Source organism: Akebia trifoliata, chromosome 16 (genome assembly GCF_017979445.1).
Source record: "Akebia trifoliata isolate Shusen 1 chromosome 16, ASM1797944v1, whole genome shotgun sequence".
NCBI classification, from domain to species: Eukaryota; Viridiplantae; Streptophyta; class Magnoliopsida; order Ranunculales; family Lardizabalaceae; genus Akebia; species Akebia trifoliata.
In genome coordinates this window covers 1,671,921-1,688,052 of record NC_141390.1, presented here as the reverse complement: position 1 = coordinate 1,688,052, position 16,132 = coordinate 1,671,921, and the positions used below count along the sequence as shown (strand labels likewise).

Sequence of the window (16,132 nt, the reverse complement as noted above, 5' to 3'; positions counted from 1 at the left end):
GCAATGTGAGTCGTAATAGGGGTCGTAAGATCCCAACCCATATATATAAGGCCACGTTCAATGGCAAACTTTTTAGCAAACTTTTTGGCAAAACATTTTTCAAAACTTGAATTAGAAGTTTTGGAATAGGCTGATTTTTGGTGAGGATGATCTCTACAGTGAGGAGATCATCATCACCAAAAATCAGCCCATTCCAAAACTTCTAACCCCATCAAAAACAATTTACAAAAAATGGACGGTCCACGATTTTTCAACTTGTAAACATGGGTTAAAAGTTTTGGAATGGGCTGATTTTTGGTGAGGATGATCTCCTCACCGTAGAGATCATTCTCACCAAAAATCAACCCATTTCAAAACTTCTAACCCATGTTTTGAAAAAAAAATTGCCAAAATGTTTGCCATTGAACGCTACCCATATATATATATATATATATATATATATATATATATATATATATATATATATATATATATATGGGTCACGTTCCTAAGACTCATATTGGGACTCACATTGCGACACACCGTTTTGTCTTATATGAGCAAAAATGTTTGGAATGAGCTGATTTTTTGTGAGGATGATCTCTGTGATGAGGGGATCATCCTGGCAAAAAATCATCCCATTCCAAAACTTCTAACCCCATCAAAATTGATTTACAAAAATTGGATGGTCTATAATTTTTCAACAAAAATTGGACGGTCTAGAAGTTTCATAATGAGCTGATTTTTGACAAGGATGATCTCCTCACCATAGAGATCATCCTCACAAAAAATCATCCCATTCCAAATATTTTTGCCCATATAAGACAAAACGGTGTGTCGCAATGTGAGTCCCAATATGAGTCTTAGGAACGCTGTTCTATATATATATATATATATATATATATATATATATATATATATATGGGTCACGTTATTACGACCCCCTTTGCGACCCCCTTTGCGACACACCTTTTTGTCTTATATGGGCAAAAATGTTTGGAATGGGCTGATTTTTTGTGAGGATGATCTCTATGGTGAGGGGATCATCCTGGCAAAAAATCATCCCATTCCAAAACTTCTAACCCCATCAAAATTGATTTACAAAAATTGGACGGTCTATAATTTTTCAACAAAAATCGGACGGTCTAGAAGTTTTGGAATGGGCTGATTTTTTGCCAGGATGATCCCCTCACCATAGAGATCATCCTCACAAAAAATCAGCCCATTCCAAACATTTTTTCCCATATAAGACAAAAAGGTGTGTCGCAAAGGGGGTCGCAAAGGGGGTCGTAATAACGCTGTTCTATATATATATGGGTCGCGTTCCCAAGACTCATATAGCGACTCACATCGCGACTCACGGTAGAGACCGTCCGATTAACGTTAGATCTGCGGTTGAGATCATTGTAACTTTACAAACAAATGTAAACAATAGAAATTTTTGAATTTGCAACTACCTCCTCGTAAACAAACAAAAACAAATCGATCTGAAATCAGATCTGAACTTCATCTTCTTCCTTCCTCTTCCTCTTCGACAGAAACAAAAACAAACGAACTCTTCTTCCTCGTTCCTCTGCAAAATCAAATGAACTCATCTTCCTCTCCTCTCTTATCTCTGTAGAAAACGAAGATGAAGACGACAGCGACGACGACTTCCACGAATCTGCTCCTCTTCGACAAGTCTTCCTCATCGACGATTTGCGACGGCGATCTGGTCCATTTCGATGATTTGGGCGATTCATTTCTAAACGGCTTCTTCCTGACTCTCTCTCTCTCTCTCTCTCTCTCTCTCTATCTCTCTCTCTCTCTCTCTCTCTCTCTCCCTCTCCCTAACTTGTTCCAAATAAACCCTAAATTCGATCTCTCTCAAAGGTAACCTTAATTAGTTTTTAAAATTTTTTATTTTTTAATTTCATGTTCTGCTGAGTTTTATGTATGGATTATGTACATGTTGGTGACACTCTCTGTTTTACAACCCGAATGCCACTTTTATTTGTTTAATCTGAAAATATCGTTCGAATGGCAGCCGCCTTGTTTGTGTTTTTATTATAAATGCCTGAAGATATTGATTGTGACGAATCATCGAAAACCCCATACGGTGTGGTTTCTGCGTCACTATTCTGTTGGTAAATAGTTGATTAGATTACACCATTGGGTGCTTCATATCCCTTCATTGGCTCAACAATTTGTGTCCCTTTCCAGGTTTTATTGACAAAAAATGTTGATGGGTTGAAGTTTGTGAAGGTAACCTTGCAAGTTTCTTATGCTACTGAGTGTCTGCATGCTAGTGATTCCCTCTATGACATTAAAGTTTAGATAACAGTAGGGAGAGAGAGATACTCTTCTCATGTTTGGGGTTTTTGTAGATAATGATAGAATAATGTAAGTCACTGTGAATGGAATTCCTAGTGTATCTTTTGCCTCCTTTCACCAAGTTATGTTCCCTAACTTGCATTATTTTTATTATTTCAGCGATTGCTACAGTTTTCACAATTTCTGAGATTCTAAAGATTAGTGGACTGGCTATTGAGAAGAGTAAGAAGTCCATTTCTCCTCATTCTAACCTTCATCATTTATAAGATATCCACTGCTAATTTTGGAATTGTATTAACTGATGTTTCCTGGGTTGGAACAGAGTTTTTGACATCCATAGTGGAGCCTTGACTTAGCATACATGTTATGTTCAATTGTGATAGTGATATGTTGACACTTCTAAGTGAAGAATTAGGCCATGATGAAACATGAAAAACTGAAAAAGATAAAGAAGTACGTGGAACAGGATGAGGAAGAAAGAAAAATTCGTATGGCTTTACTGGCTGTGAGTAACATCACTTATAAATTTGCTTTTGATTTCATCGTCTGGACCACTGTAGACATTGTTTCATGCATCATTTTTTATATAATTACCACTTCTTGTTACATTAGTATGCTTACTAGTCCATATAGGTCCCACAATATATGCATATATCACTTAATTACTGATAGCATATGAAAATTCAGTCTGCAGGAAAGTTAGTCAAAGATGAGAGTCTCAAGATGGAAATGAAGCGGTTAGCAAAGGAACAAAATCAGTTGCTGGTATGTTTTTTTAGTTTTTCTAGGTTGGAAGAACTTATTATGGTCATTTGTGTTTGATTTGGTATTTCTTATGGTCTACTCTACAACTAGAACACATCATACAACTTTACAATAACTCCCATTTTACTTCATATTCAATGGCTAGTGAAGGACCTTCTAATTATGTAAATAGCACAATTATCAGGTGGAGATTGCTTTTGCATTTCCAAGTTCCCATATTCATGAACGAGTGATGATATTTTCTTTTAAACTAATTTATTATGTTTGATGCAGCTGCTAAGACGGCGATGAATCTCTTTAGTCACATGCCAGAAGCAACAAACAGGGAGAAGGAACTGATGAAAGCGTGTACGGACCCAAAGTTGGTGGCTGTAATTATTTGCAATGTGAAGATCATTACTGCTGGCCTTACCCAATTGAACCTCTTATCTTTTGGGGCTCCTTATTACATGGGAATGTGGCATTTCATATGTAGTCTCATCATTTTAATGTCGTATGGTAGCATTAAAAAGTATGTGATGTGAGAAAAACTAAGAACTTGTAAAAAGGATAATATCCTTCTTTTTGTCGTTAAATGGAGCTTGAATTGGTATATAATTTTGATCGATTTAGGCAACGAATGTGAGTACTTTTTTATTAATGTCTGTATGAAGTAGGAACGATTAGGTGGTAACAAATGTGTGCACTTGCCTCTTTCTCTTTCTCTCTCTCTCTCTCTCCCTCTCTCTCTTTTAAGAGTTGTGATAGAGTTTCAGAATGACCATGATCTACCTTTGAGCAAATGTAGTTTGATCCATTCGATTGTGAAGGGTTTATAATTTTAAACTCAAAAGAGAAGAGATCCAACTGATGGGCTCATAAAAACTGATGTTCAATCCCAAAAACCTCAAATAGCATTCTAAATTTTCTAATAATAAACGCCTCCCCGTCAAAACTGGGAAATATAAGACACTTTTGTTTGATTATGGTATTGGTAGAATGGACTCGTTATTTTTTTTCTTTTTGAGTTTTATTTTGTCATGGATAGGATAGAGAAAAGAACACTGATGTCCTGTTGATTTTTGAATTTAACAAATGATACAAGACTTTTGTGGATTTTGGCATGAATGCATTCCCTAGCACAATTTGTTGAAACTTATTTTTGGTGGAATCTTGGATGTTATAACTTTCTAGGGGAAAGATAGTGCAAATGTACCATATCAGTTCTCACTATTTCAATCTAACATTCTTACTTTGAAGCTACAATCACTGACTTGTTTAATTGCCTGCAAAAATGAGTTATTTCCTTTCGGACAGTCGAAATCTGTTCAAGTGGAATTTCAGTTGTTCCCAGTGCACTAGCTACTCAACAAAGTTGTGCAAAAACAAGTTTAGCTTTCCAACAATCATTATCTGTTTTAAATTTAGGAATTTAACTGCATAATTGTTCCCAAAACTTTCACAATAGTAGCTGAAATAGGGGGAAAAAACTGCTTCCTTTCATTAAGTAAATGCATCTATCAGAACTAACAAGCTTAGAAACAAGTTCTCATTATGAAAAAATAAGACTTATAAGGGAAGGCAATTCGTTGTTTAGTTTAAAAGCTAATCTTGACGCATATGAGTTCATCAGCCTGCCATTCCGCTTCCGATTTGTTTGCTCCCACTTCATTGTTGCCTTAAGGGAATACATAACAAATAAATAACACGGCTTGTCTCTCGAACCTCAACTGCAATGACATCTGTATCTATGTTCCTACTTACTTCTGGGTTCCCCTTAACCCCAATAAGGCAATGTTCCTTGCTATGATTGAGCCAATGGCCTGTGCGTCCCGTTCTGATAATTTTTTGTAGTTGATTAGTCTTCACCCAAATGAGCTCCTCGATGTTCTAAACTGAGGAACATAATCAAATGTATGTCAGATTATATGCACTTTACAAACATAAAAGATCCTCCAGGATTGAAGTAAGATCTGAGAGTTTCATCTACGACAGCAAAATCAGAACAAGCATGTATGACGAGATTTTGGTCAAAATTTTCACATTTTACTATGCATATATCTCCATTATCTACAAAAACTTAGATGAAAAGTATACCTGAAGAATCATACATGTTAGAGAACAACTTACACGACTTGCCATTCCAGTCAAACAACTGAAGGAAACCCCCAACATAACCTCCACCACCCTTTAAACCTCGTTTGTCAATCCCCATGTCTCATGTAGAGATCAAGACCATCCAACACTCAAATGAGGGGAAAATCATGTTTCTATAAACATGTTTCTCAAGAATCTGGAAATTTACAAATATAAGAAGAATAATTAACTTCACCAAGTTAAAAATTTATCCCAACAACACATAAAACAGAAATTTCAATCAAATCCACATTTCAAAGACACTCCAATTTCAATCAAAATGGATTTTGATGTATAGGACATTACGTACCACATTCACCCCAATTATCTGTAAACTAGAATTTCAAACATGAATTTTAAATTGATGAATTGGACAATAAACCAGACAGAATTGAATGGACACATAGCCATTTTTTAGGCCAAGGTTTAACCAACAGAACTCACTATGGATGTCAAAAACTCTGTTCCAACCCAGGAAACATCAGTTAATACAATTCCTAAATTAGCAGTGGATATCTTATAAATGATGAAGGTTAGAATGAGGAGAAATGGACTTCTTACTCTTCTCAATAGCCAGTCCACTAATCTTTAGAATCTCAGAAATTGTGAAAACTGTAGCAATCGCTGAAATAATAAAAATAATGCAAGTTAGGGAACATAACTTGGTGAAAGGAGGCAAAAGATACACTAGGAATTCCATTCACAGTGACTTACATTATTCTATCATTATCTACAAAAACCCCAAACATGAGAAGAGTATCTCTCTCTCCCTACTGTTATCTAAACTTAAATGTCATAGAGGGAATCACTAGCATGCAGACACTCAGTAGCATAAGAAACTTGCAAGGTTACCTTCACAAACTTCAACCCATCAACATTTTTTGTCAATAAAACCTGGAAAGGGACACAAATTGTTGAGCCAATGAAGGGATATGAAGCACCCAATGGTGTAATCTAATCAACTATTTACCAACAGAATAGTGACGCAGAAACCACACCGTATGGGGTTTTCGATGATTCGTCACAATCAATATCTTCAGGCATTTATAATAAAAACACAAACAAGGCGGCTGCCATTCGAACGATATTTTCAGATTAAACAAATAAAAGTGGCATTCGGGTTGTAAAACAGAGAGTGTCACCAACATGTACATAATCCATACATAAAACTCAGCAGAACATGAAATTAAAAAATAAAAAATTTTAAAAACTAATTAAGGTTACCTTTGAGAGAGATCGAATTTAGGGTTTATTTGGAACAAGTTAGGGAGAGGAGAGAGAGAGAGAGAGAGAGAGAGAGAGAGAGAGAGAGAGAGAGAGAGAGAGAGAGTCAGGAAGAAGCCGTTTAGAAATGAATCGCCCAAATCATCGAAATGGACCAGATCGCCGTCGCAAATCGTCGATGAGGAAGACTTGTCGAAGAGGAGCAGATTCGTGGAAGTCGTCGTCGCTGTCGTCTTCATCTTCGTTTTCTACAGAGATAAGAAAGGAGAGGAAGATGAGTTCATTTGATTTTGCAGAGGAACGAGGAAGAAGAGTTCGTTTGTTTTTGTTTTTGTCGAAGAGGAAGAGGAAGGAAGAAGATGAAGTTCAGATCTGATTTCAGATCGATTTGTTTTTGTTTGTTTACGAGGAGGTAGTTGCAAATTCAAAAATTTCTATTGTTTACATTTGTTTGTAAAGTTACAATGATCTCAACCGCAGATCTAACGTTAATCGGACGGTCTCTACCGTGAGTCGCGATGTGAGTCGCTATATGAGTCTTGGGAACACGACCCTATATATATATATATATATATATATATATATATATATATATATTTTTTTTTTTTTTTATTAATTTTTTCATTGATTCACGAAAGAGTCTGGAAATTATATATATATAGATTTTTTTTTTTTCTAATTTTAATATATTAATAATCTGACCGTATTAATCCTCGGTTGAACCTGGTTTGACCATTTGAACAGGGCCCTGTTCAGGCTAACCGTACTTGTTACCACGACTGCCTTCATCCGAGATAAACATACTGGAGTTATCACCGGTGACCGGAGATCACGTGGGTCACAACTACGACCCTCAAAAATGCGTGAAAATTACATTTTTACCCCTCTATTTTTAAGTATAAAAACACTAAGAAAAATGGTAAATCAAGCAAAATAAATTTAGTTTCTTACCAGTGAGTGACACTGTTTTGGGCAAATAACACACCTTTTTCAAATGCGGATATCGTCGGAATAGACCTCCATAGTGTCCCAAGCATTACTCGAAGTGGAACATTCCTTGCTCTTTGGTAAATGCCGACTTCTCTTGATTTTATAATGCCAACGAGATCTAGTTATATATCGAATGCTCATTCATTAACAACCACCTTTACTTGTCGGTCGATCGTTGGTAGGGGAAAATTGTCTTTTAGATATACTTTATTTGGGATGGTATACTCAATGCAAACCCTTTACTTTCCCATCCTTCTTTAGTACCACAATAATGTTTGCTATCCACTGGTAGATACCTTGCCCCGAATGAATCTGATTCTAAGCAAGCTTCTGATTTCCTTAGTAACTGCTGGAGCAATTCCACCTCGGTGAGTATTTGAGTTACAAAATCAGCACACATAGCTTTGAATTGATATAATAACAACTTATATCTTGCTATGCATTATCAATATCTCATTCTAATATTTTTGAGGGGATGGAATCACGTTTACCAAATTTAATTGTCAATAAATATTATATAACAGAGAAAATTAGAAATGGAGAAAATCAGAGAAGATCCTTGTCAAAACCCCAAATTTTGTACCTTGATTCCTTACTTGAATGATTCTAGATACATGGTTTATTAGGCGTGATACACAATTCTTGAGCATTAAATACCAAGCCTTTCATTCATTACAATAGAGAATTACAAGATCTCTAAACAACAAGAGATCCTCTATTACAAACACAAAATATTGAAATATAACTAGGGTCTTTGCCACATCATTGCATCTTCTACTCCAAATCCATGGCTTCCACCTCTTCCTCATCTGTTGACGTAAAAGGTCAGTAAGTAGTGAATCCTAAACAAGAGATAATCCACAATTCCAAATTACAAGTTATAATATAACTATTTCGTTATATTACCTATACATTCTAGTACATATGATACATTCAACACATTATACAAGAAGAAATTATTCTAACTGATACTAAATCAAATAGAAAAAAGATATACCTTTATTGTCTTTAGAATCCCATGAAATTCAAGCATGCTCTTGAATTTCACAATCTTCAGCTACCTGAAGAACAATATGCGTGGCTGCATTGCTTTCCAATTGTTCAATACGGTGAGCATCTCTGGATTGACCATGAGGGGTTATCAACCTAGTGATACCAGTTCCGATAGGAAATGACCAATGAACTTTGTCCTCAAATGGTGCAACCTTGCTTAGTAATTTCAAGGCAAAACTTGCTCTTTCTTCGCTTTGTTCATTGGGGCTCTCAACAATATGCTTGATTATGGCATGTGAGAGTTGAGTGAAGAAATACTGTAACATGTCCACAAATAGTTGCTCGATGTGACCGTATAACTCGTCGATTGATGCGCACGGTCGGCACTTGATGATAAATTCATTGATGGCATGTACATCATCACGTACAACAAAATTTATCAAATCTGGTTCCAATGGTATTTCTTCAATAGTCTCAAGTGTATCATTTAATACTTCCAATTGAGATTGAGATTGAAACCCTCCATCCATAGATCTCATAACAACTTCAGAACAATGTTTCTTTACTGAAGATTTAATGCATCTGTTTTTCTTCCACATATATTTTGCCATCATCCATTTAGTTTTGTTACGGAGATTTCCAGCACTCATTGTCTTGTCGATGAAATAAATGATTTCGAAGGCTTCATCTAGGGTGTGAACTAGAGAAGTACTGAGGGAATCCGGAAGTGAAACAATGGCCATTCTAACAAGGAGCACAACTGAAAGACAAGATATTCGGTTCTCTGATGAAACTTGAAGCTTGTTAGTAAGTGACTCTTCAGATGGAGTAGTTTTGCAGAAGAGTTGTAACATATGAATTGGAGAATCAATTTTATATTTCTCGATCAACCTGTTCACATCCTCCTCACTTTTCTTCTGTATCCACCAGATCAATCGACTCCCAGACAAATAGGGTTCTTCTTGTCTCACTAAATCTGTGACATCACCATTTCTTTGTTTGCTAAAGCATTTTTTACTGCCTCTCATCACATATGTTGCCAACACAGTCACGCAAACAGGCAATAGAATTAGAAATATAGTCTCTAATAACAAAACAAAAGCGCCGAAATTCATATTCACAAACAGCCTTAAGGCTTTTAACCTTACTATAATAGCGATATAATCTGCATTCGGCCCTCTTACGTAATGTTTTGCTTCAGGGTCAATGTTGCCTATCACAGTAAGCGATCTAAAGGCAATTGCTATACAACCTATCGTTATGGTAAGACACTGAGTGACAACCACCATCCATATTGACCATTTATAATCCGAAACTCCATGACCAAACTCCATCGTACTGTTAGGAATGAGGGATCTAATTGCAGCTTGTGACAGAACCACTGTGCAAAGTATGGGAATCACGCCCATAGTCGCAGCAGGTGCAGTATCACTGATAAACAATTGAGGGTTGTGTCCATAACTAGACACATAAAACAATTTCATTCGATTAATCATACATTCGTTCTCCGAACTTCGTGGGTCACCCTTTTCCAGTTGTTCTTTAACATCATCGAGATAAATATCAGAACCAAGATGATGTCTAACAGTAGAATCCCATAATGCAAGTAGCAAAAGCACCATACAAGACAGGATTATGACATGTTCTACAATGAACGCAAAGACGACCCTAGTAGCCATTTGTATAGCAACATTGACAACAACGGCTATTACATAGATGGTCAGGGAGGCCATGTTGGAAAGACGTTCATAGTGACTCTGGGATCCAACTGAAGGGAAGAAAAAACCCATGGAAATGCATATGAAGACAGTGCCAGTAAGTTTAGATAGTTGATCGTGAGCAGAAGGCATGGGAGTCGTGAGATCTACAGGGAGTTTTGTAGCTATTGCAAGTAGTGTGAGGGTAAGGGAATTAAGTGAGAAGAATCGACATGGTATCCATGGCTTCCTAGAACGCAGTCCATACAACAGATCAAAAATCATAAATAGAAAGCATACCAAGGTGGCCGCAGCTGTATATAAGCCAATCAAAGGAATTGGAGAAGAATAATTGTGATCATCAGATGTTACATTCAAACCTGAATGATTCTCCATTTGCCTTTCTTTTGGTTGAACAAGCAAGAAGCAAGTCTTCTTCTTCTTTTGGTTGCCTTTATTTTTTGGATGTATTTTGGTCCATATGAGTTGTATATATAATATAAATTTCTATTAAATAAATGTCATTAACGCGTCCTATGAACCTTCCTGCTCACTCAACCAATCTAACATTACATTTTATATTTGACTTAGAAGAAAAGAAAATTAAAGAGGAGGCATGCATTTTGGTCTATATGAATTGAATATTATATAAATTTCTATTTAATAAATGTCATTAACGCCTTCTATCGGACCCTTGGTACTTGGTTAATCGGGTTTGGATCGTGTTAAACCAGATCCGAATGTCTTGATTTGGCAACTTTACTAATTCAAATGTTGGAGGCTCTTAATATTGTCGTCCAAACACTCTCAAACTATCATTTGGAAGATCATGAGTTTATAATTTTATAGGAATTCTTTTACCTAATGTTTGTAAATTCATATGCACTACATACATGAATTTGATTTAATCACATATACTCTCGAACTACTTTTATTTGGCAGATAGTTTTGTATTTGTTATTTTTTTAGGATGCCAAAAACATCTATCTTTTGACATTTCTTAGACAATCAATTGATTTTCTTCCTCAAAGCACATGCCATTTGGTCTCTGCTATTTGAATCAAAACATTGAGCTTGACTCTTTTGATAATCCCTAATTCATGCCAAGAAGAGACATAAAAAATATTCAATTGTCAAGTCCAACTCTTTTTTCCATGAAAAGTATCGAAACTCAAAGGTTTTTTTAACCCAAATGTATGTTGAACTCCTCGCTTGAGATCATAAGAGGCGAAGTGAACATTTTCAAGTGTTGAGGTCAATGCGCTATTTTCAATCACAAATATTGATCTTGCAGTTTTTGATGCTATAAATAAAAGTGATATACTTTTAAAAAAGACTCAAGTTCTATAGCAATAGATTTTTTCGGTCATTGTAGCCCAATCTACAGTGGTGGATGCAAAAATATGCCTTCAAATCTCTAGCAACCGAAAATATTACAGTTCATTAAATCTCTGGCAATGGAATATATCATTGTGCAAAGGGTCCCGTTCGGCACCCAACCATTTACCCAATAATTTGGCTAACCATTTTTGTCTTACATGGGTTAGAAGTTTTGGAATGGGCTGATTTTTGGTGAGGATGATCTCCTCACCATAGAGATCATCCTCACCGAAAATCAGCCCATTCCAAAACTTCTAACCCACGTAAGACAAAAATGATTGGGTGCTGAACATTTCCCTTGTGCAAATGGCATCCATAACTAACTATATGTCTATCGAGTCAGTTTTGGACCTTAAAGTGGTAGAAAATTCAGTCATTATTTATGACACTAAGTGAAAATTGGAAAATTCGACATAAAAATTTGACGGGCCAAGGCCCACAAATTTTAGAAACTGAATTTTGACGGTCTAGGACCATCGAAATTCTTGATGTTCCCCATATTTGACGGCTCAGAGCTGTCAAATTTCTCTCATCCTTCATTAATTTGACAGTTTTGGCCTGTCAAAAAAAAAAAAAAATTTGACAACGAAATTTTTTTTCACCAATTTGACCTCTTGGTCCGTCAAATTTGGGATTTTTTCACATTGTGAACCTTAAATCTTATAGTTTGATTATCCCAAGCCTCGAGCTTAAAGCTTACTCTAAAGAGAAAGAATTGAACCCGATGCTCGATGTTGGATCAAACACAGAGCAATGAGTTCAATGCTGAATCTAGGTTGAAATTTCTTTAAAAATCGAGAATTGAATTAAATGAATTACTTGAGTAAGTTCTAATATAATTTCTTCCTCTAACACTTAATTCGGAGAATTTTATGAATATTTTGAGAATTTTGTAACTATGCTTCATATTCAATAACTAAATTTTAGTACAAAAACAACTTTGTATTGGAGAGTTTCTATTAATACACCAAACTTTTACTTATAACACACCAATGTATATGTTGATAATTGTTAAATAGGTAAATTACCATTTTGTGCACTAAATATGAAAAAAATCCGATTTCGATACACTATTCATTTTAATTCCCAAAAGATGTTTTCCAGTGAGCTCGTTACTTTTATAATCAATGATCTCCCATAAAATATCAATGAACTACCCATTAAAAATAGCAAAAGTGTTTGACTTTAATGTTATTTGTGATCTTATTGATAATTTATCAACGAGATAGCTAATTATAAAAGTTCCTTTAAAATTACTTACAATATAATTGGTAATTTATCAGCAAGATTGCTAATTATAAAAGTCACAAACTTATTGGAAAATATGTTTTGGGAATTAACCACCGTGATTTGAAGGTGGTGTGGGCTGCAATTGTCTTGGTTTTTATTAAAATGATCCTGAGTACATGAAATTTAAATGTAAAAGTGGGGGCATTTGTGGGATCCAAAATTTGGAGTCAAACCAAATCAATTATGCCTTCTCTCATTATTTATAACTAGAAAGTTGCATGTACAAACAAACATTTATCTAAAGGACTTATTTGTAATTTAAAAATTAATAAAAATGTGATATTAAAGATTACATGGATATTTTTGTACTTTCAAAAACTAATCAACGTAATCTAGGAGCATGCGATTATAAATTTCTAGGTTTTTTATCCAAATACCCCAAATTATTTTAAGTTTAAATGTTAAGATTGCACTATTTTTGGAATTTGAATTTTGGCATCAAACTACTTTCTACCCCACTGTCTCTCATTATAATAGGAAAGATTGTAAAGAAAATGTAAGACTAATGATAATCTGACACTCTTTTTTCAGACGCTCCCTAATCTGATTGTTAAATAATCATAAATCTTTTTCTTGTGAGTCCCAAAGAAAAAAAATCTCCGATTGTGATGGAAGCATCTAAAGAGCTTCAGATTATCACAACAAAAATGTAAAGATGGGGCAATTGGTGGGATCCAAAATTTGATGTCGAACCACTTTAACTCCACTTCTCTCATTATACTAGTAAAGATGACGAGGCGAGGCACTTTTTAATAGACTTATACACCCCCAATATTATATTTATTTGGGATATTGAAGTCCAAAAACAAGATGTTGAAAATTACATTTTTATCCTTCTATTTTTAAGTAGAAAAATGGTAAATCAAGCAAAATATATTTAGTTTCTTACCAGTGAGTGACACTGTTTTGGGCAAATAATACACCTTTTTCAAATGCAAAAATAGTCGACATAGACCTCCATAGTGTCCGAAGCATATCTTAAAAAAATTTGGTCATCATCATCCTATGTTAAGTGGTTAATGCATTCTTCAATTTGAATGACATTACTCGAAGTAGAACATTCCTTGCTCTTTGGTAAATGCTGACTTCTCTTGATTTTATAATGCCAACGAGATCTAGTTATATAATGAATGCTCATTCATTAACAACAACCTTTACTTGCCGGTCAATTGTTGGTAGGGGAAAATTGTCTTTCAGATATATTTTATTTGGGATGGTATACTCAATGCAATCCCCTTACTTTCCCATCATTCTTTGGCACCACAATAATGTTCACGATCCCCTAGTAGATACCTTACCGAATGAATCTGATTCTAAGCAAGCTTCTGATTTCCTTAAATATTATATAACAGCACTCAGCTTTGAATTGAAATAATAACAACTTATATCTTGCTATGCATTATCAATATCTCGTTCTCATTTTTTTGAGGGGATGGAATCACGTTTACCAAATTTAATTGTCAATAAATATTATATAACAGAGAAAACTAGAAGTCGAGAAAATCTGAGAAGATCCTTGTCAAAACCCCAAATTTTTGTACCTTGATTCCTTGAATGATTCTAGATACATGGTTTATTAGACGGGATACGCAATTCTTGAGCATTAAATACCAAGCCTTTCATTCATTACAATAGAGAATTACAAAATCTTTAAACAACAACAGATCCTCTATTACAAACACAAAATATTGAAATATAACAAGGGTCTGTGTCACATCATTGCATCTTCTATTCCAAATCCATGGCTTCCACCTCTTCCTCATCTGTTGACGTAAAATGTCAGTAACTAGTGAATCCTAAAGAAGAGATAATCCACAATTCCAAATTACAAGTTATAATATAATTATTTCGTTATATTACCTATACATTCCAGTCCATATGATACATTCGACACATTATACAAGAAGAAATTATTCTAACTGATACTAAATCAAATAGAAAAAAGATATACCTTTATTGCCTTTAGAATCCCATGAAGTTCAAGCATGCTCTTGAATTTCACGATCTTCAGCTATCTGAAGAGCAATATGCGTGGCTGCATTGCTTTCCAATTGTTCAATACGGTGAGCATCTCTGGATTGACCATGAGGGGTTATCAAGCTAGTGATACCAGTTCCGATAGGAAATGACCAATGAACTTTGTCCTCAAATGGTGCAACCTTGCTCAGTAATTTCAAGGCAAAACTTGCTCTTTCTTCGCTTTGTTCATTGGGGCTCTCAAGAATATGCTTGAGTATGGCATGTGAGAGTTGAGAGAAGAAAAACTGTAACATGTCCACAAATAGTTGTTTGATGTGACTGTATAACTCGTCGATTGATGTGCACGGTCGGCACTTGATGATAAATTCATTGATGGCATGTACATCATCACGTACAACAAAATTTATCATATCTGGTTTCAACGGTATTTCTTCAATAGTCCCAAGTGTATCATTTAATACTTTCAATTGATATTGAGATTGAAACCCTCCATCCATAGATCTCATAACAACTTCAGAACAATGTTTCTTTACTGAAGATTTAATGCATTTATTTTTCTTCCACATATATTTTGCCATCATCCATTTAGCTTTGTTACAGAGATTTCCAGCACTCATTGTCTTGTCGATGAAATAAATGATTTCGAAGGCTTCATCTAGGGTGTGAACTAGAGAAGTACTGAGGGAATCCGGAAGTGAAACAATGGCCATTCTTACAAGGAGCACAGCTGAAAGACAAGATATTCGGTTCTCTGATGAAACTTGAAGCTTGTTAGTAAGTGACTCTTCAGATGGAGTAATTTTGCAAAAGAGTTGTAACAAATGAGTTGGAGAATCAATTTTATGTTTCTCGATCAACCTGTTCACATCCTCCTCACTTTTCTTCTGTATCCACCTGATCAATCTGTTTCCAGACAAATAGAATCCTTGTCTCACTAAATCTGTGGTTTCACCATTTCTCTGTTTACTAAAGCATTTTTTACTGACTCTCATCACATTTATTGCCAACGTAGCCACGCAAAAAGGCAATAGGTTTACAAATATATGCTCTGATAACCAAACAATAAGGCCAAAATTCATATTCACAATTAGCCTTAAGGCTTTTAACTTTGCTATAATAGGGACATAATATCCATTCGGCCCTCTTACGTAATGTTTTGCTTCAGGGTCAATGTTGCCTATCACAGTAAGCGATCTAAAGGCAATTGCTATACAACCTATCGTTATGGTAAGACCCTGAGTGACAACCACCATCCATATTGACCATTTATAATCCGAAACTCCATAACCAAACTCCATCATATTGTTAAGAATGAGGGATCTAATTGCAGCTTGTGACAGAACCACCGTGCAAAGTATGGGAATCACGCTCATAGTCGTAGCAGGTGCAGAATCACAGATAAACAA

At 35.3% G+C, this 16,132-nt stretch overlaps 2 long non-coding RNA genes across 5 annotated transcripts; one reads left to right on the top strand and one right to left on the bottom strand.

Moving 5' to 3' along the window:
* Nucleotides 1-1,366: 1,366 nt before the first annotated feature.
* LOC147382189 (uncharacterized) lies at nt 1,367-3,716 on the top strand. 3 transcript variants are annotated; one of them, XR_015174014.1, is made up of 6 exons: nt 1,367-1,851; nt 2,182-2,223; nt 2,452-2,514; nt 2,615-2,797; nt 2,980-3,057; nt 3,331-3,716. It is a non-coding gene; the product is annotated as an uncharacterized LOC147382189 (long non-coding RNA). The 3 variants fall into 3 exon arrangements; XR_015174013.1 differs by having other exon boundaries at nt 1,374-2,223; nt 3,331-3,715; XR_015174015.1 differs by lacking the exon at nt 2,182-2,223 and having other exon boundaries at nt 1,375-1,851; nt 3,331-3,715.
* Nucleotides 3,717-4,494: 778 nt separating this feature from the next.
* On the bottom strand, nt 4,495-6,801 carry LOC147382188 (uncharacterized). Of its 2 annotated transcripts, none has more exons than XR_015174079.1 (3): nt 5,734-6,801; nt 5,134-5,329; nt 4,495-4,931 (listed from the first exon to the last, which is right to left on the bottom strand). It is a non-coding gene; the product is annotated as an uncharacterized LOC147382188 (long non-coding RNA). The 2 variants fall into 2 exon arrangements; XR_015174078.1 differs by having other exon boundaries at nt 4,496-4,931; nt 5,167-5,329; nt 5,734-6,799.
* Nucleotides 6,802-16,132: the final 9,331 nt, after the last annotated feature.